Source organism: Notolepis coatsorum (assembly GCF_963971535.1).
Source record: "Notolepis coatsorum genome assembly, chromosome: 3".
NCBI classification, from domain to species: Eukaryota; Metazoa; Chordata; class Actinopteri; order Aulopiformes; family Paralepididae; genus Notolepis; species Notolepis coatsorum.
The window spans coordinates 89810885-89836707 of record NC_140167.1 but is presented as its reverse complement, the minus strand read 5'-3'; the positions used below and the strand labels follow the sequence as shown (position 1 = coordinate 89836707).

At 44.3% G+C, this 25823-nt stretch overlaps 1 protein-coding gene across 1 annotated transcript in view; it reads left to right on the top strand.

The window, feature by feature from the left end:
- The first annotated feature begins 12246 nt into the window (after positions 1–12246).
- The window catches only part of LOC311225444 (uncharacterized protein), a 35706-nt gene continuing 22129 nt past the window's right edge, over positions 12247–25823 (top strand). The window contains exon 1 of the mRNA XM_084310723.1: positions 12247–12315. The gene's annotated coding sequence lies outside the window, so the exon portion shown is untranslated. The remainder of the gene's footprint in view (positions 12316–25823) is intronic.

Genomic DNA, 25823 nt, shown 5'->3' with positions numbered 1-25823 from the left:
GGGAACCATTGTGATTGCTAGGAACCCAGTGTGTCAACATAGATGTAAACATGTCAATATAGAAAATATCATCTCATCAGATCTGTCATCAGAGAAGAAAGAATGACACTGGTTTACTGTCCAACGGACGACAGGGTAGCAGACACTATGAGGAAACCTGTTCCAAATAAAAATTGAAGGGATTTACAAGGGTCATGTTTAATGTGTAAATATTGACTGTCATACCTTGTTGATGTTTTTGGATTATATTATTTCCTTTGTAAAATGGTTTTCAAATAAGTTATCCAGTATGCTAATACAAACCCTAAGTGGGAGTGTTGAAGTCAGAGGTTCGGTGTAGGATTGTTAGTAACTGTCTAACTGCATATATAACTGTTTCCACTAGTAACTGTCTAACTGCAGATATAACTGTTTCCACTAGAGGGCGCTCTAGGCGGAGCCACTCAGGAACACCACCAGGTGGCGAGTATAAATAGAGATGTCTCCTCCCATTCTTTCTCTTTCCCCCAGCCTCTCAGTGAGAGGAGAACTATAGAACTGCTGCTCTGCCATGTGAATAAATAAACCACACCAAAGATAGAAACCATGCCTCTTGACCACATTATTGTCGCCCTATAGCCGGATTCTGTCAACAGGGTGCAGGGATCCTAAAAGCCATCGACCAATCGATAGTATAATTCATCATGTTAAAACAAGTCACAGTACTCTTTGTTCTGGTCAGTATAATTCAGTATAAATATATAATATAATTATAAATATATAATTCAGTATCATTCATCTTTTTGCAAAACTGCTTTGAGAAGCTAGTGAAGGGCTACATCTGTTCCTCCCTCCCCAACACCCTGGACCCCCTGCAATTTGCATACCGCCCCAACAGGTCCACGGAGGACGCCATAGCCCATGTGCTGCACACGGCAGCATCACACCTGCAAGAGGCAGGGGAACTATGTGAGAATGCTATTTATTGACTACAGCTCAGTATTCAACACCATAGTCCCCTCCAAGCTCGTTGTCAAGCTCAGAGACCTGGGATTGAACTACGACCTCTGCCAGTGGGTCTTGGACTTCCTGACAGGAAGACCCCAAGTTGTGAGAGCAGGTAACTGCACCTCCTCATCCATCACTCTCAACAGGTGCCCCCCAGGGCTGTGTTCTGAGCCCCCTCCTCTAATCGCTTTACACGCATGACTGTGTGGCAAAACACAACAGCAACACAATCGTCAAGTTTGCTGACGACACAGCTGTGGTGGGCCTGATCTCTGCAATGACGAGAGGGCCTACCTAGGAGAGGTGGAGAACCTGGCGCTGTGGTGCCAGGAGAACAGCCTCTCCCTGAACGTCAGCAAAAACAATTAACTGATTGTGGATTTCAGGAGGTCAAGGGTAAAGGACTACAGCCCCCTCAGTATCTATGGGGCACCGGTCAAGAGAGTGAACCATTTCAAGTACCTCGGAGTCCACATATCCGAGGACTTGACGTGGACCACACACATAGACAGTGTAGTGAAGAAGGCACGGCAACACCTCTACTTCCTTTTAGGCGCCTAAGGAAGTTCAAAGTGAGTCAGAAGATCAGAACTTCTAGTCATGCACAATAGAGAGCATCCTGACTGGTAACATCCCCTCCTGGTTTGGGAATAGCACCGCACACGACCGCGTCTATATTAATCCCAGCCCAAGAGTGCTTCGCGTTTCTCTGATTGGCCACGACGCCCATGTGACCGCGGCGCGCAGCAGAGCGGAAATAGACTGCTGCTCTGGCGAAAGAAAAACAGGCATTCTATTGCCATGCTCTGCGACAAACTCTAACCATAACCAACTCCGAAAGAATGCCTAAACTTAACCCTAACCTTAACCAACTACGAAAGAATGCCTAAACTTAACCGGCGAAAGAAAGACAGGCATTCTATTGCCATGCTCTAAGACAAACTCTAACCTTAACCAACTCCGAAAGAATGCCTAAACTTAACCGGCGAAAGAATGCCTAAACTTAACCGGCGAAAGAAAGACAGACGCTAGTTACGTTTATATAGAGAGATGATAAATTAATTAAACGTAAAAAAAAAAAAAAAAAAATTGAAGTGATTCAAACTTGTCACCAACGCACTGCAGGCTCCACAGCAAGCTGAGGAACGAGTTGAGCTAACTGTCGATGTTAAAACAGGGGGGATTACGGCTACATAATGCCGCGGCAACCTATGCGCCTCTGCCGCTGCCGCTGGCCGTGCTAGGCGTTGTTGCGGCCAATCAGGGAAAACGCGGAAGCACTCTTGGGCTGGGATTAAAGAATAGGCGGTCAGGCAAGCGCTACCGGAGTCTCATGGCCATAGAGAGACTCAAAAGGAGCTTCTATCCCCAGGCCATCAGGATGCACAATGAATCTATGCAACACTAACACATCCGTCTACATTCATTGCACACACATCCACATGCACACACTCACTGTTGCGGCAGTAGACTGTCATAGACAGATAGTGCCGAGGGGCTGAGCGATGGAGTTCAAACAATTGACGCGCGACATGAAATAACTCCGTTCCACGTCCAGGAAATACTTTTAAGGCATTTATTCTTTCGCTTCATCATGAGACAAACAAAATACGATTTGCACTTTGCGGTATTGCGTTATTGCGGTCAAAAGAGAATATGCTCTCCTAACTCTCACCCCCTCTCTCCGTGAGCTGTCAACCTCTGTGAACTGTCAACGTGAAAAGGTGAATGAAATTCCATAAGACGCTCCCATTAGCGCCACACCCCCGTGAACACGCCCACCACCTAAAGTGACAGTACAACTAATAATACAACAAAACTAGAATACTGAATCATAATAAAGAGACCTCCATTACGGCGCCTACATACCGGCCCCTAATTATTCAAATATAATAATTACACAATTGTAAAATATGTAGGTGCCTACAAGAAAAAACATCAAATTATTCAAACAATAGTTCTTTTTCGTTACCGGCCTCTAATTACTCAAACAATAGCTTTTTTCGTTACCGGCCCCTAATTATCCACATGTAATAACTACAAAATTGTAAATTATGTAGGAGCATACAAGAAAAACATTAAATATAAGGCACAATTATTGACAAGTTTTTTTTCGATTTTTTTTATAATTTTCTCGCAAATGTCCTTTTCTTCTTTCTTAATCGTATCCTAGGGCCAGAGGTTACTAGCACATAGCCTTAAGGAGGGATCTTTATGATCGCTAGGTCAGTCAAGTCAGAAAAAACAAAACTGTAATCCAAAGTGGCAAGGTCAGTTTATGAGTGTATATCTCCATGTATCAGTCTATGAGTGTATATCTATGCATCAGTCTATGGGTGTACGTCTATGTATCAGTCTATGGGTGTATGTCTATGTATCAGTCTATGGGTGTATATCTATGCATCAGTCTATGGGTGTACGTCTATGTATCAGTCTATGGGTGTATGTCTATGTATCAGTCTATGGGTGTATATCTATGTATCAGTCTATGGGGTCCAATGAATATGAACATCTGATGTCCTCATGGCTCTTCCGCTTCCTGATGAAGTTCAATTTCTGGCGTTCTCACGGCCCTCTTTTCTTTTCACCTCTCTTTCCTGTTGAAGGCAAACCTTTTGTCTTTGAGCCGGCACCGCTTCCTCTTCCTTGGACATCTCTTCGTTTTAATTTGGCCCTTATAGCCACGGGGCATTTCAGAAGTAGTGTCATTGTTTGCTTTGTCCCTAGAGTCAGTTGTGTATGAATCTTCAACTGGCCATTTTGATTTTGGACTCGCCAGTGCTTCCTTCTTTGATTCTCTTTTAGCTCTGAATTTCTTTCCTGTATCAATGTTGTCCTTCGATTTTTCCTGGGACACAGGCTTGAAATCCATGTGATGATCCTCAGAATTGTTGCTTTCAAACTTAATGTTATTGTCTACGCTTCTGTCACGCCGCCTCGCTCCCTTGGAAGCAACAGAATCGTCTGTTTGCTCTTCTTTCTTTTCCAATTTTTGGTTCAAATCCTCTTGTAGCTCTTTCTCTGAAGTGGCAGCTTGTCTGTCCTCTGCTAGGTTTGATTTGTCTCTTGCCAAACTCCCGTTCTTTGGACGATTCTGGTTGTCCAATTTTCTTCCGAGAGGTCCGTTCACAGTCCAACCCAACACAGTTTTGACTGCGTATGGACCCTCGTCCACACTCCGTATAACTCGCCAAGGCTCCAATGCCTTGGGAACGTCGGCTCCTATCAACAGGTCAATCCCAGAGTCAATCTCAGAAATGTAAACATGTTCCAAGTGAGGCCATCTTCGAAGGTCTTTCTGTCTCGGAATGTTGCCTCTGTGGACTGGCATGCTTTCCTGTGTGTAAATGTCAGGGAGTTCATAAAACCAGTCACCATCTAACGCAGCCACTTCCAAGTCTGAAATAATGTGGCTTTCAACCACTTTCTCCTGGCCCATAGTCCTAAGGAGAATACTTGTTCTTCTTCCGGTGACGTTCAGCTTGCTCATCAGCCGCTCAGTGCAGAAAGATGCTGAGCTACCGGGATCCAGGAAGGCATAGGTAGTCATTGTAACATGTCCTGCTTTAGATTTGACCTGTACTGGTACTATAGAGAGTGTACAGTCCTGCTCACCGGCCCCTGTAAGACCACTGGATTGTACAGAGATCGGAGCACTGCCCACTGCTGTCTCCGATTCTCTTTTGGCTGGCCTTTGATCTGTCCCCTCCTCCTTGTGGTACATGTGAAGTACGCTAGGGTGCCTGAGATTGCATATTTTGCAATAGAGGCGTTGCCTACATTCTTTACTCAAGTGCCCAATGCACAAACAGCCAAAACACACATTATGATTCTTCAAGAAGCCAATCTTCTCGCTATGCACCCTCCTTTCCAATAGAGAGCACATATCCAATGTGTGTCCACCTCCGCAAAACCAACAAGTCGTTGTACTAGATGAGCTTCTCTCCATCTTTGTTCCAGGTTCCTCTTTCCTTTCAATTGTTGCAATGGTGGTAGCATAGCTACTTTCCTTTGCCCTTGTATATGGTTGATTGCTGGACTTCCTCACATCCTTAGGTGCTGCTGCTGATGGTGTGTCCTGTATATTGCCAAACACTGGATCACTTGCAATTTTCACCTGTCGTTCAACGAAGTCAACAATGTCAGGAAATCTAGCTCTATGGCCACGCTTTTCCTGCAGGTCACAGGCCACAGTTCTCCATATGTCTCTGTGCTTGTAAGGTAATTTTCTAATGATGGCTAGCATGTTGGCAGACATGTCCAACTCGTACATCATTTCCACTTCTTCCATGGCGTTGCAGCATCCTCTCAAAAAGAGACTGTATGCTTGCAGAGCTCTGACATCTTCTGATTTTATTAGTGGCCATGAAAGAGCCTTTCCCATGTAGGCGGAAGCAATTCTATGTCCATTCCCAAAGTGCTCATGTAGCAAAGCCTTAGCTTTCACATACCCTCGGTCATGAGCCATATGCTGACAGCTTCTGACAAGCTCACGAGGCTGCCCCCTAGTGAACTGTTCAAGGAAGTACAGGCAGTCCATATGGTTGTCAGTCTTCTGTTCAATGCTGTGCTCGAATGACTTTATGAAGGTGTGAAAATGTAAAGGGTCACCATCGTAAATTTGAATGTCTCTTTTAGGCAAGAATGAAAGAGACTGTTGTTGGACTAGCAAAGTTGTTATTTCATTCTGTTTCTCTAAAACAGTGATTATGTTGCTGCTGCTGATTGCTTGTTGTGGTGCAGGGTGAACGCTTTGGTGCTGAATCCGTGGCTGTGCTGGAGGGCACTGTAACGTCCTTTGTCCCTTGACCCCTGTGTGTCTTGACAATTCGGGTTGTGGTTGTAGATTCTGATCTGTGGTTGTAGTGGTTTGTGCTTCAGTACTGAGTGTCTGAACATTCCTTTGTCCTCTTCGGAAATAAGAGCTCATGCCATCAGATACAACAGACATATTAGTTGAAATACGAGATCCTCCAGAGCCTCTTAGCACATTGACTTTAGCCGCTGCTGAGGCTATTTCCATGTCAAGTTCAAGTTGCTCCTTCCTCTTTCTTAGTTCCTCCTTTTTCTTCCTTAGCTGTTCCTCTTGCTCTTCTTCCTCTTTCCTTCTTTGCTCCTTTTTCTTCCTTAGCTGTTCCTCTTGCTCTTCTTCCTCTTTCCTTCTTTGCTCCTTTTGCTTCCTTAGCTGTTCCTCTTGCTCTTCTTCCTGCGTTCTTAATTGTACCCTTTTCTTCCTTAGCAGCTCCTCTTTTTCTTCTTCCTCTTGCTCTATTGCGTGCTTATCTTTTAATAGCCTTTGTTTTGCAATTAGAGCGGCCATGTCAGATTCAGCTTTGCGTGCTGAAGACGTGGTTGAGATGTTAGACCTAGGCCCAGCAGAGCTTCGATAGGCTGAACCTCTGCTTCCAGAATTTGAAACACTGTCACTTGGTTTGATTTCATCATCATCAGCTTTAATTACATCACAGTGTTCATCAGGTATGGGGGAATCATGTACACAAACATTGGCACTTGTACTGTATTTTTGTCTCAGCCACTGCCTTACATCATCCGTGAATCCCTTTTTGCATTTTAATATTGTTTCAAACCATTCGTTTTGTTTTTCATGTTCCTCTTCAGAAATTAAAGAGATTACAGATCTGTGTAACAGAGTGGTATCTTCAACCATTTGGTTCAAATTGTCCAATTCACACTGCACCTGTGAAGCATTGTCATTATCGTCCATAAGCTGCTTTAATACCTTCATAAGACCTTCATAAGACCTTTCATTTTGCGAACATTTGCGTGACGTTCACTATGAAGTGTCTCCAATTTATAGGCCATGCCTTTGGCAGTGAGTTTAATTTCTCTTTTCTTCCCATCCGTTTTTGATGAGCCATTAGTATCAACAGTTGATCCTCCCGATGCCATTTTTCAATGTGCTCAGGTGCAATTATTCAATAATCCACAGTCCTCTTTAATGAACAATCAATCCATCAATCAATTAGCTGCCGCTTAGGCCGCGCAACGTCCATGAGCGCAAGACGACGCAGCCAGTCAACAAACCGATCCCCAATGGACAAGCGAAGTAACTAATTCACACTGTGTTCTTTAACACGAAAGGCTTCACAGTTGAATAAAACAATTTACTTAGCTTCTTATTGCTGGTCTGCGTGTCAGGCTTTCAGAAGTGATGGCGCGCGACGCAGCGATGATCCAAGCGTCTCTGATGCCCTCAAGATCAGCGCCCCGAGGCAACCCGAGGAATCCGTGATGTCAATATTGTTGATTTCCTTCTTATCAACGCTTTTGTTTGCTTGCTTAATTATCTTTTGACTATGTTGCGGCAGTAGACTGTCATAGACAGATAGTGCCGAGGGGCTGAGCGATGGAGTTCAAACAATTGACGCGCGACATGAAATAACTCCGTTCCACGTCCAGGAAATACTTTTAAGGCATTTATTCTTTCGCTTCATCATGAGACAAACAAAATACGATTTGCACTTTGCGGTATTGCGTTATTGCGGTCAAAAGATAATATGCTCTCCTAACTCTCACCCCCTCTCTCCGTGAGCTGTCAACCTCTGTGAACGCAATTGACGCTCCAGCCAGCACGCAATTGACGCTCCAGCCAGCAGTTGCACCAGCCGACCAGCAAGCGGCGACATACCCTCACAGAAGCCCCAGCGGACTCGGCGAGTGGCTAAAGGAAGAGCGGCGCGGGACATCGAGACCACCAAGGACCCGACGGTTAGCTTGGCTGGCCCCGCCAAGGCCAAGGCCGCCATGCCAGCAAGTCTACCCGGGCCGAGGCCAGGACAAAAGGCACCCCCCCTCCCCCACAATGGAGTACAATCAGACATATCTGTAATCAACCAGCCCCCCCCCCCACATCGCGGGCTTTCACACAAAGGAATACAGACACAGACACCAGCAAAGGACAAAGCATCACCCCACCCCCCCCTCCCCACCCACGGCACAAACAGCAACAACGCCCCCCCTCCCCCCACCACAGGACAGGACACAATGGAACAGAGTTACCTCAACTGTGACGACATCAAACTTATTACAAGCAAAAATGGACTTCACATATTTCACTTAAACATAAACAGCTTGAAACCGAAATTGGCTGAAATCAGACATTTGTTTCTAAACGGTAAGGCAAATATATTATGTTTCACAGAAACAAAACTTGACTCATCTGTTCAGGATCCAGAGATAGAAATCGAGGACTATTCAATCATCAGGAGGGATAGGAACCAGTATGGAGGTGGTGTCTGTGTGTATATACACAAAGATACCAAATTCAGCAACCGTACTGACCTTAACCATGACGAGATTGAAACTGTATGGATTGAAATCTTATTTGAAAGGGCAAAATCAGTACTAATAGGCACAATCTATAGACCACCAGAACAGACTGGTTTTTACGATACTCTGGATGTGTGCTTAGCTGGAGCTGAGGATGCGGAAAAAATTCTTATTGGGGATTGGAACACGGATATGCAACAAAAAAATGCACCCGTCTTCAAATCCTTCAATAGGTTTTGTGATCTGCACGGCCTCAGCCAACTAATCACCCAACCCACAAGGATATGTGAATCAACTCAGACTACCATTGACCTCATACTGACCTCTGACAAGTCCAAGATCTCCAGTAAAGGGGTTATAGCATGCGGGTTAAGTGATCATTACATGATATTCTGTACCCGCAAAAAGCTAAAACTAAAGGCTGGCTGTCACAAAACAGTCACATCTAGAGACCTCAAAACCTACTCTAGCGAGGCCTTTAACCTTGAACTGGAGAGTCTGGACTGGTCAGATGAACTCAATGGTACACTGGTTGAAGAAACTTGGCTTGGCTTCAAAACCAAATTTTCATCAATACTAAACAAAATGGCCCCCCTAAGAACCACCAGGGTAAAAAATCGCGCTGAGCCATGGATGCACACTGAAATACTGACCGCTATGAAAGCCAGAGACAAAAAATGCTCTGAGTTTCGTAAAAGTCAGTCAAAGCTTACCAAAAGCACGAGCAGTGAACTCCAAGACCACGTGACTGAACTCAAACTAGAAAGAAACAGACTAAGAAATGACGTAAACTCCATGATCAAAACTGCAAAAAATAATTTCATCAATGACAAAACCGAGGAAAACAAAAATAAACCACGTGAACTTTGGAAATTACTCAACAATCAACTAGGCTGCAGTAAAAAACTCAAAACCAGGTTCTCAAACATAAACATAAAGACGGACAACACGCTCATCACAGACAAGCTGGATGTAGCCAATTACTTAAACACTTTCTTCACAAACATAGCCACAACACTGGTAAACAAACTACCCTCCCACTCAGGGCAGTATGGGGTAGAACACATAGTAGCATACTACATGAACCTAGGCGTCCACAAAGACGACTTCAAACTGGAAATAGTAACTACAGATGAGGTACTCAAAAAACTGAGCGCCCTCCAACCAAACAAGGCCACTGGCCATGACAACATCCCCTCCAAATTCCTCAGAGACTCAGCAGCAGCCATCACCCCAGTCATCACACACATAATAAACCTCTCCATAAAACAGGGACACGTCCCCAAGGACTTCAAAATTGCGAGAGTAACACCCCTGCACAAAAAGGGCAGCAAATTAGACCCGGGTAACTACCGCCCTGTTTCTATCCTTACATCCATCTCGAAAGTCATGGAAAAAATAGTATACGAACAGATCGAAAAATACCTCGCGGAAAAAAATCTAATCTACGAATTCCAATCTGGCTTCAGAACATCCCACTCCACTGACACATGCCTTCTCTACTTGAACGACCACATCAAACAAGAGGTGGACGCGGGCAAATACTGCGGCATGGTCATGCTGGACCTACAAAAGGCCTTCGACACTGTCAATCACACCATTCTGATTGACAAGCTAAAAGCAATTGGTTTTGATAGTTTATCAGTGAGCTGGATACAATCCTACCTGGAGGGGAGGGAACAGATGGTGGAAGTAAACGGTACCCTATCCCCCCCCCTCACAGTGAGCTGTGGTGTTCCACAAGGAAGCATACTAGGACCGCTACTATTCCTAATTTATGCAAATGACATGTCGTCAGCTTGTGACTGCAACTTGTTCCTGTTTGCGGACGACTCAGCCCTGCTGGTCTCTGACAAGAACAAGTTACAGGTTGAAAAAGCCCTCAGCTCGGAACTAGGCAAAATCTGCATATGGCTCGCCGACAACAAACTATCATTACACATGGGCAAAACAGAGTCCATTCTCTTCGGTTCAAATAACAAACTCAGCAAGACTGACGACTTCTCGGTTACAGTGGGTGACAATATTGTCACAAGGAAAGATGAAATTACCTACCTGGGTTCCATCCTAGAGGCTAATCTTTCCTGTGACAAGATGGCATCCAATGTAATAAAAAAAGTCAACCAACGAACGCGATTCTTGTACCGGATCTCCTCTCTGGTAAACAAGAATACCCTGAAGACTCTAGCAGGAGCACTCATTCAAGGGTACTACGACTATGCTTGCACCTCATGGTACCAAAGCACCTCAAAGGCACTAAAAAACAAATTACAAACATCTCAAAACAAGCTAGTCAGACTACTACTTGACCTGACTCCTAGAACCCACCTCACCCCTGCCCACTTTGACAACCTAGGATGGCTTAGAGTAGACGACAGAGTACAGCAACTTGCAATGGGCCTGGTCTACAAGATACACTACGCGACCAAGGTACCCATGTACATGTCAAAATACTTCCCAAAGGTCAGTGAATACCACGATCACAACACCAGAGGGAGCTCCACAAATCATGTAAAACCCAGATTCGGCTCAAACAAGGGACTAAACACGTTTCGCAATTATGCCACATCAATGTGGAACGCCCTGCCTAAAGCTGTAAAGGAATGTGAATCACTACCCACCTTCAAAAACACTCTCAAAAAACACCTACGTGAGACTGCAATTCGAAACTGGCCCCTACAAATGTCCTAACCTAGTTGTACAGTAAATGACCAAGTAAGGCTTTGTCAACATTCCAATGTACAGTGTAAAATGTGTGTGTGTCCCCTACCCAACCCCCCCCCCCCCCCCCCCACCTCCAATGTACAGCCCTCACCCAACCCACCCAACCCCACCCCACCAACCTCCTCCAATGTACAGTTTCTACGCCAAATGTATATACACTCCTTTTCTGGACACTTTTGTATCACAAACAGTACTGTATTTGCAAATCTGATATGTCATAAATGTATAGATGTAGCAGTACTGTCTATCTGTATGTCATGTATGTCATATATGTTATGATGAATTGAAAATGGGGGACCCTGGTGGAAACAAGACGAAAGTCTTTCTCTGGTCTGCATCCCCTTAACAATTGTATGTATTGAGATGTACTGTACTGTACCCATTCTGCAATCTGTTAATAAACTTTTCAATCAATCAATCAATCAATCAACTGTCAACGTGAAAAGGTGAATGAAATTCCATAAGACGCTCCCATTAGCGCCACACCCCCGTGAGCACGCCCACCACCTAAAGTGACAGTACAACTAATAATACAACAAAACTAGAATACTGAATCATAATAAAGAGACCTCCATTACGGCGCCTACACTCACTTTAAACAAACGCTCACCTTTAACATTAACTTTAGACACTTTTTAACACTACACCATATTTTCTTTATCTATTTATTACAAAAAGATTTGCACTATTTTTAAAACGTTTGCATTTTGTACTTCATTTTGTACTTTAGGTTGTACTTTAATTTGTATATTGTATATTTTGTATAGTGTTTGGACTAAATTCTTTTTACTTTTTTTACTGTATTCAGCACATTCTCAGGGGGCTCATACAGAACCAAGTATTTCACTCTAATGTACATGTACTTTATAATGACAAATAAAACAACTTGAACTTGAACAAAGGTTTGCGGACGACCACAAATCTAACGTTTGAAATAGTTTGCAAACGTTTGCCTTGGTCGTTACTTACACTTCTACGCACCTCGGAATGGTTTTTAACGTTAAACAAATAAAACTTCAAATTCACATTCAAGGTACTCAAACACTCTGATTGTCGTCCATGGTAACGCGGCCCCTTGGTCTTCCAATACGGTAGGTGGCGCTGTCGCGAAAAAACTATGGTCTCCGGGGCTGCAGCCACATCCCCTTGGTTTAAAATAACCGCATCGTTCTTGTTCTTGAACCGTGGTTGAACGTCGCATCAGTATCCTCGCTTCCTCCAGTGAGTCTGGTCGTCGGTCCTCGGTCCTCCTGCTCGTGTCTCTAGTGGGACTGACATCTGAGCCCCGTCCTCCTGGTGCTGGAGGCTCGTCAGGTAGTGACTGAAATGTGTTTTATAGCTGTATGTCTTCAGTGTTTGAGGAGAGTTATCTTACTGTGTTGTTAGCAGCGTCCAGCTGCTTCTTATCGGACGTATCGCTATGGGGCTTGGTGTTAGCCTAGTTAGCACAGCCAGTCATTAGCACACTCTCGTTTCCACTGGTCCTGTTTTGTTGGGAATGCTATTTGTTTTCGGTCTTGCTCCGCGTTCATTCCAATAGTTATTTGTTACTGTTATTTTGTATATTTCGGTCGTTTTCATTCTGTAGCTGTATCTCGGGCTAGTGTTAGCTTATATTAGCGTGTTGGGGTCGACTAAACTGCCTCTATTTAGTTGGGTCAAGAACCTCAATTCCGTCACTATTCTCTGTCTTAAGATGTTTTGAGATTGATTTGACTTCTATGGACCTTTATAAAAGATTTAGCCCCTGTGTGTCCCTCCCAAAAATCCTGGCACTTTGTCAGAGGGTCAAATCCAAGATATACCTGCTGGCGCCATCTTGAAAAAATTACTTTTGAACCAGAGCACATAGGCCATGGTTACACTGGGCTAAGACAGCAACGTTTTGTTGCTGAATGATTACGTTTGCATGTCCAAGTTAAAGGGGAGATGAAGCGCGTCTCTACAATTCGTAGCCGCATTTCTGCAGACCCCTCTCTGATTGGTTGAGGCCATTTCTGCAGACCCATCTCTGATTCGAAACTCTGTTAAGCTCCAGAGAGAGAGGCTGAAAACCCGCAGTTGTTGGCCGACGGATGGGAGCCGAATCCCGGATCCGAGTTTTCTGATGAATAGCCCCAAAACATGGAGGTTGCGAACGCAATTTATACGCATGGAAGTATTGTAGACAGTTACAATATAACATTTATATTAATTAACCCAGTTAATGCCTTAAGAGAGAGTCTGGTGGTCAATTGCTACGGAAATGTTGTGTCTTACTAATAATAACAGATTCGCGTATAACGTTATTTCCCATGACTTTGCGGTTTATTCATAACGTTATGCACATTACACAACACAGCCAGCTGTCAGCAACTGCCCATTTGATGTTCCCAAATCATATTCAGAAAGTATCACAGAGACTTCTATTGACCAAGGATTGATTGATTGATTGAAAAGTTTATTAACAGATTGCAGAATGGGTACAGTACAGTACATCTCAATACATACAATTGTTAAGGGGATGCAGACCAGAGAAAGACTTTCGTCTTGTTTCCACCAGGGTCCCCCATTTTCAATTCATCATAACATATATGACATACATGACATACAGATAGACAGTACTGCTACATCTATACATTTATGACATATCAGATTTGCAAATACAGTACTGTTTGTGATACAAAAGTGTCCAGAAAAGGAGTGTATATACATTTGGCGTAGAAACTGTACATTGGAGGAGGTTGGTGGGGTGGGGTTGGGTGGGTTGGGTGAGGGCTGTACATTGGAGGTGGGGGGGGGGGGGGGGGGGGGGGGGTTGGGTAGGGGACACATACACATTTTACACTGTACATTGGAATGTTGACAAAGCCTTACTTGGTCATTTACTGTACAACTAGGTTAGGACATTTGTAGGGGCCAGTTTCGAGGAATTAGTTATTATTAGTAAGACACAACATTTCCGTAGCAATTGACCACCAGACTCTTTCTCTTAAGGCATTAACTGGGTTAATTAATATAAATGTTATATTGTAACTGCGCGCGCGCTCGGCCAATCAGAGAGGGGTCTGCAGAAATGGCCTCAACCAATCAGAGAGGGGTCTGCAGAAATGCGGCTACGAATTGTAGAGACGCAGATGAAGCATTGAACAATGTGATCCTAGTTTGTTTGTTGTGTACCTTGTGTAAGACCGGGTCCTATAATCAAATGTGAAATCCTGCTTATTTGTCTGAAAAACCAAATATAATTTCCCTGTTTTCCCCATGGGCGCCACCATTTTGTTGCTGACGTCACGGTGTTGGTTTGGTCTGGCTCCTGCTGGTTAGCTGCCTAGTAAACATGGAGTGTCGGTAAATGCAACGTTGCCTACCAAACAACGGGACCGCGGTGGTTCTTTTTGTATTGCTCCTGGCTGTTTAAACAAATTTTACCGCGTGAAAGAGAGGAAAGTTGGTTAATTTCCACAAACTACCAGTGAAAAAAACTGTTGTTCAACCACCGTTGTGGGGCATTTAGCTACCTGGCTACCTAGCTCCAATTCAACCACCGTCGCAGGGCATTTAGCTACCTGGTTACCTAGCTCCAGTTCAACCACCGTCGTGGGGCATTTCGTTTTGGAAACTCGCCGACAATGGTGCCATGTAATTTGCGCGAGCCGGATACAGAGCCGTTCTGCCCAATTCCCATGCGCAGTAGAGACCGATGCCAAATTCTTCCCCTCCCAGACGCGTGAATACTTTCGGCAACCCACTTGTCCTTCCGCATTGCTCTGATTGGCCGAGCGCGCGCATGCGCATGAGCCGCGACAGGCTCCTCAGAAAGGCAGGAATAATAAGCTCCCCTTAACGCAATTTATACAAATGGGAGTATTGATTACGCTGTAACGAATCATTAAAAAAAATATACCGTTAACTGGAGTATGTTGTTTCTTTACATATATGTTGGATTAGAGAATTGGTTTGTCATGACAATCATGATTTACCCGGTGGCTACAACAACACACAGTAACTACATGCATCATTGTTTACAATGAATGGTGGGGCTAATCGACACGGACGCGTTAAACTAACCTAAAGTTAGTTGTTCACAAACAATCTACAGACACAAACAAACACAGAACCGGACTGTTATATTAAATTAATTGCTGTTTAACGCGTCCGATTAGCCCCACCGTTCATTGTAAACAATGATTCATGTATTTACTGTGTTGTTCTAGCAGAGAACAACACACAGTAGAGCGGCAGAGGCGCGCAGGTTGCCGCACGCAATCCCCCCTGTTTTAACATCGACGGTTAGCTCAACTCGTTCGCCAGCTTGCTGTGGAGCCTGCGGTCCAGTTGGTGACTAGTTCGAATCACTTACATTTTTTTTTAAATTCATTTATCGCCTCTCTATATAAACGTAACTAGCGTCTGTCTTTCTTTCGCCGGTTAAGTTTAGGCATTCTTTCGGAGTTGGTTAAGGTTAGAGTTTGTCGCAGAGCATTGCAATAGAATGCCTGTCTTTCTTTCGCCGGAGCAGCAGCCTATTTCCGCTCTGCCTCTCTGCCGCGGTCAAATGGGCGTCGTGGCCAATCAGAGAAACGCTGAACGCAAGTAGGTTGCCTTAAGTGTTCACGCAGCAGGGACGGCGGAGCTATAGGCTAACGTTAGTGTAGTGGTCCCGAGTGTAGCAGGGACGGTGGAGCTATAGGCTAACGTTAGTGTAGTGGTCCCGAGTGTTGCAGGGACGGTCGAGCTATAGGCTAACGTTAGTGTAGTGGTCCTGAGTGTAGCAGGGACGGTGGTACGTTAGTGTAGTGGTCCCGAGTGTAGCAGGGACGGTGGAGCTATAGGCTAACGTTAGTGTAGTGGTCCCGAGTGTAGCAGGGACGGCGGAGCTATAGGCTAACGTTAGTGTAGTGGTCCCCAGTGTAGCAGGGATGGCGGAGCTATAGGCTAACGTTAGTGTAGTGGTCCCGAGTGTAGCGTTGTAGAAGGCATAGACGTGCCCAGGTTCATAATTCCAAGCCGCCGTCACTTTGCAGAGGAGTGTTTACAAGCCAAGTATGATGAGATCGCCTTACTCCTTCATACTCTGACAGACAACGATGCACGGCACATAAGTGTCACCACGGACATATGGACCTGTGATAACTTTGTTTGGTTTATTTAATTCTTTTTGAGGCGTGCTGTCCTATAAATGCCAAGTAATAGTTGTTTCATGGACCAAGACCACAACAGTCTCCTATAGCGTCAAATGTTGTATCTGCTGACAGGGGAGGAAACTAACTTTTTGGCTTACCAGCCAACTGGCGAGTATATGATTTTTTTTACCAGCCATAAATAAATCGCTAATTGTGATAATTACTTCTTTGTATGTCTTCGTCTAAATTGATTTTCAATCATAGTAATAATCACACCGTGTCTCTACTCTTTAAAATATTTATTACCATAAAACATAAGTGTCTCTACTCTTCACAATATTATCATAAAACATATATTAATCACATCGTCTCTACTCTTCAAAATATTAGGATATCACATATTAACATGAAAGAGGGAACTATTCTGGACTGGGTTGGGCTGAACTGGGCAGTGAAAGATGCTGGGCTGGACTGGGTTGGGCAGGGAAAGTTGGGCTGGTCTAGGTTGGGCTGGGCAGTGAAAGAACCAAGCATTTCACTGTAATGTAATATCTAAATAAAACAACTTGAACTTGACTTGTTACATTTGCACTCTGGTTGGGTGCCAAACGTATTCTGGTTGTACTGTACTTAGGGATGGGAATCGAGAATCGGAATCGATTGGGAACCGGTTCCTAATTGTCCGATTCCTGGAATCGCATGCCTCTGACTATCAATTCCTCTTATTAGGGATGCACCGATATGAAAATTTGCCACCGATACAGATACCGATTGTTCAACTAACACAATCGGCTGATACCGATACCGATATTTGTGGCAAAAAAAATATTTGTAATTTTCTTTTTTTTATATATATATATTTTTGTAATTATTATTATTTTTTTAATGAAACTACTGTATGTGTGTTTGTATTTGTAGCAGGGTTTGCCGGCCTCAGTGTCCGGTAGATTTCAATCTACCCGTCAAATGAGAGAAATTCCGGTCAGAGTTTATTGAGCTTAAAAACAATTGATAGGCAAAAGAATGACAACAAAACAAAAGAGTGACATCATCAAGGCATGTAGATTTATAATATTTTTACTTAAAACTAGGCTACTTTTGCGTATAAAGTCATTATATTCCAAATAAAATAAGTCCAGAGACTCCGTGCTGCTGCCGACTTTAAATCAAATGGGTGTCTGTGGGCAGTCGCCAGACATTAAAAACAGCAGTCTGTTATAATCACATTTTTATGAGCTAACGAATTCCGTTATATTGGACATTTGTATTAATTATATCAAGCGAAGAACTGAGAAATTTGGCAGAGAGAGACGGCAACATTATCGTGGGTTTGCGTGACGACTCTCTCTCTCTCTCCACCTCCCAATGACTTATTTGCGAGAGTATGTCGATGCAGAGCAGCAGATTCAGCTGTTATTGGCTCTTTTCTGGCTCTATCTGGGGACCGCACAGCAGCGCCCCCCCCCACTGTAGCGGTGTCCACTTATAGTGCCTATAACCTTTACCGTTGGGCGCCAGACAGGTATAACCCCTGCCAATGAAGATAAAAATACCTTTTTGATTTGGTTAATTAGACCTATAGCTCCGGCATAAGACTGTACCACATAAGACAAATAATAATAATAATTTTCATTAGACAAATAATATAATAATTTTCATTAGACAAATAATATAATAATTTGATTTATAGGTCTGGACTAATGGCCAAGATAATTACTAGGTGAGTTTGATAACAAAGAAACACTCAGGAGTCCTGCCCAATTCAGTCAAAATGTCCATGTATTGGATATTAGTCAAAATCATAAGAAAAACTCTTAGAACACAAAACAATTCATTTACAGACCAGTTCGTTCACGCAGTTCAGTGCATTGGGTGAACAGGTATAGGCATTTGCCAATAGTTCCAAATGTCAAAGAGTTCGTGATGACCGCCGCGCAACTGTGTGAATGAACGAAAAAATAGAAAGTCTCTAATGAAAATATGTGTGTGCGTGTGTGTGTGTGCGTGTGTGTGTGTGATGCGAGTGTAGGGGAAAAAGAGGGGCGTTGGACTTGGGCTGGAGGGGTAGAGAGAGAGATGTTTGGCTGGGGCTGGAGGGTAGAGAGAGATGTTTGGCTTGGGCTGAAGGGGTAGAGAGAGAGAGATAGAGGCGCGTTTGGCCTCGGCTATGTGTCGCCGTCGTTAGGAAGCTTGGAGAGGGGAATGTTTGAGTCGGAGACGCTTGCGTCACAGCCTCGGAACAGGAGCGCAACCAACAGTGCAGCGTGTACTTTACCGCACCGAAGTCCGCGTTGGGTGAAGATGACCAGGTCGTAGACGTCCGGACTATCCCCGTTTCTCATCCATCCCGTGTTAGGTAACGTTTACTGGCGCGTTTTCAACTTCTCTAACTCCGGTTCACGTTCTCCTGCTCCTCACATCGGCTGCACGTCTTCTTTCAGGTAAACAACATTCAAACTCGCTGCTCTCACTCCCGCGTCATGACTTCGCACGTCTCCTGTCTCACGTCTCACCAGGCCAACCCCCCACCGTCTGACGTCTCACCTCTTATCCGCTATCAGATCCCAGATGAGCGCATCCGTAATTGACAGACATAAAGGGACAGGCGCACTTTTACCTGGCAGGTTAAAGCCGCTCTGTTACACTCTCCCCCCATTGTGAAAGACCACCTTTGGTGGTGAACACCAGTCACTCGAAACCCAGGAACTCGTCCTCTGAGCTATCTTCATTCCTGCAGGCTTCCTGTTGCCGGACTTCAGGCTCTGACACTTCACACAGCATTTAACATGTGCCTTGACATCGGTCCACATTCCTGGCCAGAATGCCACTTCCTGAAGCCTCTTGTAGGTTTTGAAGATACCCCCATGTCCACATAGCGGGTTCTCATGGTAAGCCTGGAGGACTTGCGGAATCAGGGTTGCTGGGACATAGACCCGATAATGACACTGTCCATCTTGTCCTTGTGTTTTTCGGTACACCTTATCCTCCAGGACTGAGTAGTCATTTTTCACAGAACTTCCTTCCTCTGCCAGAGCCTTAAAGATGGTCTCAATCTTGGCATCTTTGTGTTGTTCCTCCCATATCTGTGCAAGGAATATCGGAAGTGTTCCAGAATCCTTCTTGCTGGAATACAGGGTGCATCCAGCACCTGTTGCAAGGATGAGGAGCTGCCCCCCCGGCCTCCAGCGGCGGCGGCGCCTCCATCTTCGACGCGGCCAAGCCGGTGGACACAGCCTCCAAGGAGCGAGAGGAGGAGGAAGAGCACTTATCAGGCCTAATTTCCTTGTGGACACCAAGCCTTTACTTGGGTGTTGACCTTTCGGCGCAGAATAGGTTTTTTGTTGTCGATTGAAAGATTTGGAGTGGTCAGGAGTTGTATATTGGGGACAAGATCCAGGAGGATGTTGTCCCTTACATCTCCAACACATCACAGGCGGTCCATCCTGGGCTCGATTTTGAACGCTGGGCGTCCTATTCTGAGTTTGAGGAGCTCTTAAGTTGGTCCTCTTGTCATACTCAAGTTGGAGCTTGTGATCCTTTTCAAGTTGGATTCCCAGACGCACCAACTCCTCTGTGGTCTGAACTCGCCCTCGGAGTTGACTTGCAAGATACGGTTTGATGTTTTTCAAAATCATTTTTACTATGGGCTCTTCAGTGAGAGAGGGTTTCCACTTTTTACAAAGAGCCCTATAAGAGAAAGCGAAGTCTCTTATAGTTTCCTTCTCTCCTTGGATTTTTGTTCTGATTCGGTCTGCTAACTCGTCTTCATAATCATCAGTTAGATAAGCAGACATAAAAGCAGTTTCAAATTGGCTCCATGTAGTTACAGAGGATCTGGCAATCTCCCACCAGTCACGAGCTGTACCATGAAGCACGGTTCTGAACGTTGCCAGGAGGTCTCAGTCGGATAAGGGCTGTAGCGCCAGAAAATCATGGCATTTGGTCAGATAATTCAGTGGATCAGGGTCATCATCCAGCTTTCCATAGGTTGGAAAAGTCAGCTTGATACTCTTGGTGATGACTGATCTTGTAGATAATGTGGTTGGAGCAGTGGTTGGTACAGTTCTTGAGCTGGCCGTTGCCAGCGGAGAACCTGTACTGCATGCTGAAGGTTGTGTGAAAATAGAGCCTATAGGCAAAGTTGCGGGATGAAACAGTGAGGTGGGAGGAAGGTTAGTGAGTTTCAGATAGAGAGCATCCAGTTTCTTTTCCATAGAGAGAACTTTATTCTCGTGGTTATCCGATTGCTCCTTCATCTTTACTTTCATCTCCTCCAGTTGGCTGTTTACCCGAGTCACCTGTGTAATACAGTATTCCACTCCTTTGGATATCATATCCACTCCTTCCTGGGTGACTTGTTTCACCTCTTTGATTTCCTTCTGAACTTCTACTTGGGACTGTACCACCATGAAATTAATCTGCTGGGTAAGAGTTTGTTCAGATGCCTGATTCTCATCAGCCATTATGATTTTGGTGGTTTTGCCCAGATTATCCATTTCTTTTAACACATTATCTTGGAGGGTGACGATGCATGTCTTGAGATGAGTGTAGTTGGCCACTGACTGATTTCCAATAGCTTGGATTCTTAGGTCAGAGCGGGTATTGAAGTCCTGCACATATTTGGTCAATTGTTGCATTCTCAATTTCTGCTGATCCATTGTCTGACACAACTGTAACCAATTTCCCTGAGTTTGGTAAGCCAGTTGGTTCAAATCCCTTGCCGGGGTAGCCATGACTCCTGGTAAGTCAATTGGGGACAAGGTGTCGGAGGTTGGGGAAGATATGGAGTCTGAAGAGGCAGCCTTGTGTTCTCCAGAGTCAATTGAGATTTTTCCAAGTTGCAGAAGAACATTGGTTTCCTCTGTTAGCAAAACAGGGTCCGTTTGGAGGTCGATTAGTGGTTCCTGAAAATGTACACCCTCTTTAGGCTTTGTCGCCGGGAAATGCATTGGAGACTCCTCCCCCTTTCGACGCTGAAAATTCTCAATTCTCATTTGTATAATACCCCTTTGGTCAGGTCTCTCCGTATCAGACCTTAAGGGGGTATCAACATCAGGAGGGTCTGGTCCCTTTAGATCCCACCCTAGACCCTCTGTTTTTGTGTCTAGGTCTGGTGGGTTTGGAGGCGGGCTGCTTGGTGCAGGTGCAGCCTCTGCGCCCTTAGACATTGTGAAATCAGTGGGTGGAATGTGCTTTATGTAAGGCTATAAACCCAAAATCAATTATTTAGAGCAGCACACAGCACATTAATGAACCCACATAGTCGAGCAATGCTTCAAACCTTCACAATATAATTTGTTTCACCTTTCAAAAGTTGTCAACTGTACCTTTAAACAAAAAAACATAATGCCCCTTTAAAGGAAATAGTGCCATGCACCTTTAAACAAAACAGCGTAATGCACCTTCAAGGGAGATAGTGCCATGCACCTTTAAACGAAAATAGGGCAATGTACCTTTAAAGAAAATAGTGCCATGCACCTATAACCAAAATAGCATAATGCACCTTTAAAGAAGATAGTGCCATGCACCTTTAAACAAAATAGCATAATGAACCTTTAAAGAAGATAAGAAGATAGTGCCATGCACCTTTAAACAAAAATAGGATAATGTACCTTCAAAGAAAATAGTGCCATGCACCTATAACCAAAATAGCAGAATGCACCTTTAAAGAAAACAACAAGTAACATATATGTATATTTTTTCTTTAACACAGTACCTTTAAACCTTGGTTCAGTTAGGCCCTGGCCCCACGTTGGGCGCCATTTTATGTAGCGGTGTCCACTTATAGTGCCTATAACCTTTACCGTTGGGCGCCAGACAGGTATAACCCCTGCCAATGAAGATAAAAATACCTTTTTGATTTGGTTAATTAGACCTATAGCTCCGGCATAAGACTGTACCACATAAGACAAATAATAATAATAATTTTCATTAGACAAATAATATAATAATTTTCATTAGACAAATAATATAATAATTTGATTTATAGGTCTGGACTAATGGCCAAGATAATTACTAGGTGAGTTTGATAACAAAGAAACACTCAGGAGTCCTGCCCAATTCAGTCAAAATGTCCATGTATTGGATATTAGTCAAAATCATAAGAAAAACTCTTAGAACACAAAACAATTCATTTACAGACCAGTTCGTTCACGCAGTTCAGTGCATTGGGTGAACAGGTATAGGCATTTGCCAATAGTTCCAAATGTCAAAGAGTTCGTGATGACCGCCACGCAACTGTGTGAATGAACGAAAAAATAGAAAGTCTCTAATGAAAATATGTGTGTGTGTGCGTGTGTGCGTGTGTGTGATGCGAGTGTAGGGGAAAAAGAGGGGCGTTGGACTTGGGCTGGAGGGGTAGAGAGAGAGATGTTTGGCTGGGGCTGGAGGGTAGAGAGAGATGTTTGGCTTGGGCTGAAGGGGTAGAGAGAGAGAGATAGAGGCGCGTTTGGCCTCGGCTATGTGTCGCCGTCGTTAGGAAGCTTGGAGAGGGGAATGTTTGAGTCGGAGACGCTTGCGTCACAGCCTCGGAACAGGAGCGCAACCAACAGTGCAGCGTGTACTTTACCGCACCGAAGTCCGCGTTGGGTGAAGATGACCAGGTCGTAGACGTCCGGACTATCCCCGTTTCTCATCCATCCCGTGTTAGGTAACGTTTACTGGCGCGTTTTCAACTTCTCTAACTCCGGTTCACGTTCTCCTGCTCCTCACATCGGCTGCACGTCTTCTTTCAGGTAAACAACATTCAAACTCGCCGCTCTCACTCCCGCGTCATGACTTCGCACGTCTCCTGTCTCACGTCTCACCAGGCCAACCCCCCACCGTCTGACGTCTCACCTCTTATCCGCTATCAGATCCCAGATGAGCGCATCCGTAATTGACAGACATAAAGGGACAGGCGCACTTTTACCTGGCAGGTTAAAGCCGCTCTGTTACACCACCCAACATTGAATTGCCAATGGCTGAATTGGAGTACTGCAGGGAGCTAAATTAACTTTTTGACTCACCGGCCAGTGGCGGGTAGATGGGAAGAGTCTACCCGCCAAGCATATTTCTTACCTGCCAAAAAAATTGATTAAAAAAAAATATATATATATATTTTTTATATAATTTTTTTTTTAAATAAAATATATATTATATAATCATACTTGTAGTTGTATTATCTGCGAGACATCGCCACCACGCAATAAGTCAAAATGCTTGCTATCTGCAAACAGCTCCACTGTCTGTGTGTATACTTGAGTAGCCTCCAGCTCCAGCAAGGATTCTCCGGCCCTGCAGCTAGACCCTACATTCAGCATGCAAGGATTCTCCGGCGATGCAGCTGGACCCTATTTATAACGTTACGGTTCTTTTGTCAAATCACATTCAACATGCCCTCAGCTAGAATACGCATTCAATCAATGTTATAAGACATTGATATCAGGAGCTATCTGTAGCTACTGCTAGCCCGGTAGATAACGTTAAGACAATTTAGTTTACTGGGACAGATGGATCTAACGTGAGCTAGCTAAGCTAGCTAACGAGGGAACGGAGGTATTATGCACTCGAGTCGACTATTGCTGGAGCATTTGTTGATATCAGCAGCTATCAGTAGCTAGCCAGCTAGATACCGTTAGACAATGCCTCGTCATGTAATAAACTAAAAGTGAATAGTTGACTGGGTCATTGTTTAAACAGTAACGGTAGCTCATGGAGGTCCGATATAGACTAGAGCAGACTGCCCGCATATCGCAATGGTGGCGTTTCAGGAAGTAAACAAGCCAAATGAGAGCTTCCGATTGGTCATTTGCTTTCTTTCTCATGAAACCAGTCACGTCACTCTACTGTGATTGGACCGTTGACTTGAGTGCAATGTGGGACTTGTAGTTTTTTAACGATCTCGCGGCGGAGAAAAAAAAGACGAGAGGCTATAATCTGTACTCGCACAATCAAAATAAGAGTATCGTTATGAACTACACGCCACACGGCGGGCAGCCCTCTAAGTGTCAAGCGCCAAAGGTAAAAACTGAGCGCCCCTGGCGGGCGGCGGGCTTTAGTTTCGGTCCCTGGAGTACTGCACTGTGCTGCTGCTGCTCCGGCTCTGCAGCTTCACAAAAGTTCGCACATCCAGCTAGAGCTGCCGCGGTATTGATGTTTTCCTTACCGCACAAATTTGCAAAATATTTCCTACCGCCGCGGTTATTACCGCACGCAAAAAAAATAAAAAATTGAATGCATTTTTTTTAGTAGTAGTAGTCTACTCTTTATAGCATATAGCCTGCCTCTAGTCTAAATGTCTATCTTTAGAGGATGACTTTGCAGCATGAATATTGTTTGGGATTCGGCAAGCATTCATTAGTTATTGAAAGTGAAACACAGATTCGAAGTTTCCCCTCTGGTCGTGCGCCGTTCACTCGGTGTCGCGGGCAGGGGTGGTTACCCCCCCGACCCTTTCTTATTATTATTACTATAAAGTTACTACTTTATAATAAAGGCATTCGTTTTGTGGCATTAACATTATATAGTTATACGTTCAATAACATCAGCGTATTTACCGGACCATAGCAAGGCAAGCAATTTGCTCAGAGCGTGCTGAGTTGTCCCATTCTGCGGTCTGTTAATAAAGTTTTCAATCAGACAAGTGTATAGAACGAAGGGCTTTTATTATAACATTCGTTGCAGACAGTAAAATCATTATGTCTCGTTTAGTACTCCTGAGGAGCGATGGTAGTCCACTCCGGCGGGGAGCTAAAGCTAACGTTAATAGTCGTATTGTGATGAGCTCTGATCAATGGCTGACATTCAGGACGTAAAAAACTGCAGGACGCTCCAACGTGACGCGTCTCTCTTCTGACCAATCAGTGGTCTGCAATGTTTCACGTGACTTTTCTGGTACCCAATAGGGTCGCTTCTCGCTTGGAACCTCGATAGAGGAGTAGGATATATCTGCAGAGCCGCAAGCCCAACGAGAGGAGGGTACTTTATTATTATTATTATTATAAAAAACAGCGGTGATGCGGTATTCAGCCTACTCTGCGGTGGCCGTGATGTAACAGCGATACCGCGGTAATGCGGTAATCGCGGCAGCTCTACACCCAGCACTAAGCTCTTGCTGACAACGTCGTTGTCATTATTAGAAGCAACGATGAAACAAATGTAATGATTGTTTCGTTCATCGCATAGGCTATTTAATTTTAGCCTATTTTAAATAATCAAATTGTGCTTAGACTCAGGGAATTATTTTCACTGGACATTAAGACCGGAGAGATTAAATATGTCTGACTTCAACAGATTTTGCCGGTCAAATACCGGTAATTACCGGCTAACGGAAACGCTGATTTGTAGGCCTCTTTACTTACTTAAAAAAAGGAAACATCAAGAAATATGTTTATGGTATTAATTCCACCATGCCATGTAGCACTATCCCTCTCCCAGTATGGTCTGGCGGCCTGCAGCTGGATACTATTGTCTCAACCAGAGCTCTCAAACCAATGCAATAGAACAATTTTTGATTGACAGTCGATTCTGCTAATTACGTCACACCGCTAGCTAGAGCTGCCGCGGTATCGGTATTACCGCGGTATCGCTGTTACATCATGCCCACCGCAGCGTTGGGCTGAATACCGGCATCACCGCTGTTTTTTATTATATTATTATTATTATTACGCTCTCGTTGGGCTTGCGGCTCTGCAGATATACCCTACTTCTCTGTCGAGATTCCAAGCGACCCTATTG